We start from the raw sequence: 6,697 nt of genomic DNA on the forward strand, positions 1-6,697 counted from the left end.
CCTAAAACTCTATCTCATAGAATTTGAAATCCAAACTAATTTCTACTTTGACTTGATCCACAACCACTTTTCATGTAAGAGAGAAAGAGAGAAAAGTTTTGGGCATGTATAAAGATCTGAGAGAGAAGTTTTATCACACAAAATAAGAGAGAGTGGGCATGGGGGCTAAATTGGTGCAAGGTGGAATCCTAGTCTTACTAGGATTCAATCTATGTCTTGTTCCAATCTATTTTCCCAAACCAAATCAAACCAAAATCAAATCAATCTAATTAAAATAAATTTTAACTTAATTAAGAACCTAATTTAATCAGATTAAATTAAATTTATACCTGATTTAATTTTTTAATCAAATTAGAAATTGGGTTGACCCAAGTCCTAATTGAACTAGGACTAATTTTTTCTTGCACTTGGCTTATCCAATAAACTAATTGGACTTGATCCAATGAAGCCCAAACTAAATCTAATTAAATCATATTCAATTAGACTTAATATCAACCTATTGGCTTAATCAAATTAAGTCAATTAGCAATCGAATTGCTAATCGATCCTCCTGTAACACTTGCACTAGGTTAAATATCAATCGTATTGATCGTTTAACCTTAGAACAATTCTTAATCATTGATCAACCATCCGATCGGATCATGAACTCTAATGTGTGTAATGTAATAGGTCCGAACCTAAGCTGGTAGCATAAAAATAAATTCTTATACCAATCGAAGTGACATCTAGCAATGGTACCCGATGGTCGGATAGGTCGAATGTGTAAAACTACATCCTTAGAACCTATGCGGATATAGTTTTCATATAATTTATCTTCTTGACCAAAATATTCATAGGATACTTCAGAGTTCAACTATCAACTCTGATCAAGTTATCCACATTGTATTTCAAAATATCAAATCCATCTGATGGATTACCCTGGCCAAGATTTTGCTAAATTGAAATACAGCGACTTATTCTTCTCCAACTCTTGGAGTGGTCAATCCCATCTTGATCACACTCTAACTTCATAAGTACTTGACTGTGCCCAGAAGCCTTTCATCACTGAATTAGAAATTCAGTTAGTCCAGTACCAAAGTACAATGAGTTGCTTGCAAGTCACTGAGGCGATCTTAGGTCTAAGGGACACTTATACCTATATCCCATCAGAGACATTCTCGATAGTAGAATACTCTGGAGTTGATCACGTTCAATGATGATGTACCCTTATATATTATTTGTGTGTCATATCAGTATCTCCACACTCCTTGGTTAAGAGAACAACCAACTCATATGGCCTACAGCGACCTATGCTCGATAGAAGCTGTCATCCTTATTAACAGCCTATCATTTGGTCGTGAACAGTTTTAAGAACTAATCGCTAAATCTTTTTTTTATCGAACCTAAATAGTCCTAAGGACTTTATCACAACAATGGAGTTTATTAGAAGATGAAAACTTATGATGAAAATACCAAAAATATATTTTATTTATTAACAAATCAACTATAATATAAGGTTGCTCAACCGTCAACAACTTGACGATTGGCTTTTGGGATATATTTTTTAACATGAGAATGATGTTACGAGCTGCACACATGTCCAACCTCTAGGAGTCATCCACACGAGCCCTCGAATTATGATCAGAAGTCCTGGTCCAGGAAATCAACACAGTATGCTAGTACTGTGCTGATCCTTCTTCGATGGTCGATCAGATGCCTTCTTCTTCTTGATTTGGGCTCTTCCAGAGATGAGAAGTAGGAGAAAGAGTTTTAGATATGAGACACTCTTAGAAAACTCACAGATAGAGGAAGAAAAGAGGTGAACTCAGCAACCCTAGAAGAAAACCCTCTTCTTCTTCACTTTGCTCTCACCTAGACACCTAGTATTGTATCTATTATATCTCCACGGTCCAACACTCTTTCTCTCTGATTTTCACACACCCCAAAGGAATCTTAATGCTCTATAATCCATAAAATGTTCAAGAAAAAATTCATCTTAAATCAAGAGATATAAAGAATCCTTGTCTAGGTCAAATATCTAGTCAAGAAAAATCCAAACAGGGCAAGACAAGGGGTGCCCAACTCTTGGATGCCCCCTCCTTTATCTGCCATGGACCACCAGCAAAGGGTGTACAATATATTCCATGAAAGTCATAAAAATTTCAAAAAAAATTTGGGTAAAATCAGTGCCATAAGGAAAGAGTTTTGGTTTCCTAAAATTCTATCTTATAGAATTTGAAATCCAAACTAATTCTTACTTTGACTTGGTCCACAACCACATACCATGTAAGAGAGAAAGAGTGGAATACTTTGGGCATGCATGAAGGCCTGGGAGAGAAGGTTTTATCACACAAAATAAGAGAAAGTGGGCGTGGGGAGCTAAGGTGGCGCAAGGTGGAATCCTAGTCTTATTAGGGTTCAATCTATGACTTGTTCAAATTTGATTTCTCAAACCAAATCAAATTAAAAATAAATCAACCTAATTAAAATAGGTCTTAACCTAATTAAAAATTTAATTTAATCAGATTAAATTAGATTTAAATTTAATTTAATTTTTTAATCGAATTAGAAATTAGGTTGACCCAAGTCCTAATTGAACTAGGACTAGTTTTTTCTTGCACTTGGCTTATCCAATAAACCAATTGAACTTGATCCAATCAAGCCCAAACTAAATCTAATTAAATAATATTTAATTAGACTTAATCTCAACTCATTGGATTAATCAAATTAAACCAATTAGCAATTAAATTGCTAATCGATCCTTCTGCAACACTTGCACTAGGTTAAATGTCAATCGTATTAATCGTTTAATCCTAGAATAATTCTTAATCGTTGATCAACCATCCGATCGGATCGTGAACTCTAATATGTGTGACCTCATAGGTCTAAACCTTAGTCGGTAGTATAAAAATAATTTTTTATACCAATCGAAGTGACCATCTAGCAATGGTACCCGACGGTCGGATAGGTCGAATGTGTAGAACAACATCTTTAGAATCCATGCAGATATAGTTTCCATATAATTTATTCCCTTGACCAAAATGCTCATAAGATACCTCAGAGTTCAATTGTCAACTCTGATTAGGTTGTCCATAATGTATTTCAAAATATCAAATCCATCTAATGGATTATCCTGGCCAAGGTTTTGCTAAATTAAAATACAGCTCCTCATTCTTCTCCAACTCTTGGAGTGGTCAATCCCATCTTGATTACACTCCAACTTCATAAGTACTTGACTGTGCTCAGAAGCCTTCCGTCAATGAATTAAAAATTCAGTTAGTCCAGTACCAAAGCACAGTGAGTTGCTTGCAAGTCACTGAGGTGATCTCAAGTCTAAGGGACACTTATACCTATATCCCATCAGAGACATTCTCGACAGTAGAATACTCTGGAGTTGGTCACGTTCAATGATGATATATCCTTACATCTCACCTATATGCCATATCAGTGTCTCCACACTCCTTGGTTAAGATGACAACCAACCCAAATGGCCTACAGCGATTTATGCTCGATAAAAGCTGTCGTCCTTATTAACAGCCTATCATTTGGTCGTGAATAGTTTTAAGGACTAATCAATAAATCCTCTCTTTATCGAACCTAAATAGTCCTAAGGACTTCATCACAACAACGGAGTTCATTAGAAGATGAAAACTTATGATGAAAATACCAAAAATATATTTTATTTATTAACAAATCAATTACAATACAAGGTTGCTCAACCGTCAATAGGTTGACGATTAGCTTTTGGCACATATTTTTCAACAACTCCTACTTGTCCTAAAGTCACTCGGCACAGTATCTAATACACATCTTTGACTTGTGGTTGTCGAACTCCCTTATTGCCAGGGTTTTTGTGAAGGGGTCGGTTAGGTTCTTCTTTCCATCGATCTTCTGAAGGTCGATGTCACCTCGATCCATAATCTCCCAATTCAGGTGGAAGCGATGCAAAATGTGCTTCATCTACTGGTGTGCTTTGGGTTCCTTTGCCTGAGAAATGGCACCAGTGCTGTTGCAGTAGAGCAGGACCGAACCATCGAGGGAGGGTGCTACTTCGAGCTCGGTGATGAATTTTCTCAGCCACACAACTTTCTTTGCGGCATCCGATGCTGCGATGTACTCCACCTCACAAATAGAGTGTGCCATAGTATGCTGCTTGGAACTCTTCCAGCAGATGGCTCCATCATTCAGAGTAAAGATATAACCCGACATGCTTCTGCTTTTATCATGGTCAGATTGAAAGCTGAAGTCTGTGAACCCCATAAGTTTCAGATCTGACTCGCCATAAACCAACCATTGGTCCTTAGTATTTCTCAAATAGTTAAGGATGGCTTTAACCACTTTCTAGTGATTTTCTCTAGGATCAGATTGGTATCTACTCACTACCCCTAGTGAGTATGCCACATCTGACCTTGTACATGTCATGACATACATGATAGATCCCACGATCAAAGCATATGGGGCTCTACTCATACGCTCTCTCTCTTCAGGAGTTATCGGACAATCCTTCTTAGAGAGAGAAATTTCATGGCCTATCGGTAGATAGCCCTTCTTGGAATTCTTCATGTTGAACCTCTTCAGCACAGTGTCTATGTACGTAGACTGGGATAACCCAAGCATCTTTTTAGATCTATCCCTATAGATCTTCATCCCTAGGATGTAGGATGCTTCACTAAAGTCCTTCATGGAGAATTACGATGACAACCGAACTTTTATTTTCTGTAGTGCGGGGATGTCATTCCCGATTAAGAGAATATCATCCACATACAAGATAAAGAATACTACAACTAGACCATTTGCTCATTTATAGATGCAAGGATCTTCTCCATTCTTAACGAAGCCATACGTTTTGATCACTTTATCAAAATACATGTTCCAACTCCGAGAAGCTTGCTTCAATCCATAAATGGATCTCTGAAGTTTGCACACCTTGGACACATCTGTGGATGTAAACCCCACATATTGCATCATATATGCCTCTTCAGTCAGCTCTCCATTCAGGAAAGCTGTCTTTACATCCATCTGTCAGATCTCATAATCCAGATGGGCAGCTATTGCAAGCATTATCCGAATGGATTTGAGCATTGCCACAGGGGAGAACATCTCGTTATACTGAATATCATAATGTTGATGATACCCCTTGGCAACCAGACGGGCTTTGTAGTTCTCCCCCTTTCCGTCTGTGCTCCTCTTCCTTTTAAAGACCCATTTACACCCAATGGGTTTAACCCTTTCAGGTGGGTCAGCCAATGTCCATACATCGTTGACCTTTATGGACTCCATTTCAGATTTAATGACTTCAAGCTATTTCTCAGAATCAGGTCTCTGCATTGCATCTATATAGGTGATCAGATCTGCATCATTCTCATCGAGTTCGATGGGATCTCCATCTCGGACCAAAAAATTATAGTATCTGTCTAGCTGATGCGGTACTCTATCAGATCGCCTTAATGGTGCAGGTACATTGGGCTTCAGATCTGATCTAATCAAATCTAACTCAGGTTCAGCTATTGGTGTCAGTCCTTCAATCTGTTGAACTTCATCAAGTTCAACCTTAGAGGCAATGATTCTTTCACCAAGGAACTCCTTTTCTAAAAAAGTTGCCTTAAGACTGACAAACACCTTTTATTCATCAGCATGGTAGAAAAAATATCTTTTGGTCTCTTTGGGGTACCCTATGAATGTGCATTTGTCAGACCTAGGTTCAAGATTATCTATAACTAACCATTTGACATAGGTCGGGCACCTCCAGACCCTAAGGTGTGAAAGTGCTGGCTTATGCCTTGTCCATATCTCGTATGGAGTCTTAATTACAGACTTATTTGAAACCTTATTTAACAGATAACAGATCGATTCGAGTGTATATCCCCAGAAGGTTATCGGCAAGCTGGCAAAACCCATCATGGATCAGACCATGTCTAACAGAGTCTGATTTCTCTTTTCAGACACACCATTATGCTGTGGTGTTCCTGAAGGAGTCCATTGGGAGAGAATCTCATTCTCTCCTAGATATTTGAGAAACTCATCAGAATGATATTCTCCTCCTCAATCAGATCGAAGAGTTTTAATACTCTTCTCAGTTTATTTTTCTACTTTACTTCGAAATTATTTGAATATTTCAAATGAATCTGACTTATGTTTCATCAGATAGACATATCCATATCTAGATTGATCATCCATGAAAGTGATGAAGTAGAAATATCCACCTCTAACACTTGTGCTCATGGGCCCACATACATCAATATGTACTAGGCCCAAGAGCTCAGTAGCTCTCTCACCTTTTCCAATAAAAAGTGACTTGGTCATTTTACCAAGAAGACAGGACTCACAGGTTGGAAGTGATTCACAATCACTGACTTCAAGGATTCTCTCTTGAGCCAACCAGTTTATCTTATTCTTATTTATATGACCTAGCCTACAGTGTTATAAGTAGATATCTGATACACTATCTAATCTAAGGTGCTTGCCAGTAGAATAGACTACGTTAACATGTTGTGATTACATATACACATCATTATTCAAATATCCATAAAAAATAGTAACACCATTCATAATTATATTACAAACTTATTTTTTTATTAAAATTTCATAATCATTTTTGGCTAGAAGACCTACAGAAATAATATTTAAAAAGAAACTGGGACAGAAATGACAATCATTAAGAACAATGGTATGGGACTTAAATACAAGTTTCAAGATTCCTAATGCTAGAACTGGAACT

Source organism: Elaeis guineensis, chromosome 15 (assembly GCF_000442705.2).
Source record: "Elaeis guineensis isolate ETL-2024a chromosome 15, EG11, whole genome shotgun sequence".
NCBI lineage: Eukaryota > Viridiplantae > Streptophyta > Magnoliopsida > Arecales > Arecaceae > Elaeis > Elaeis guineensis.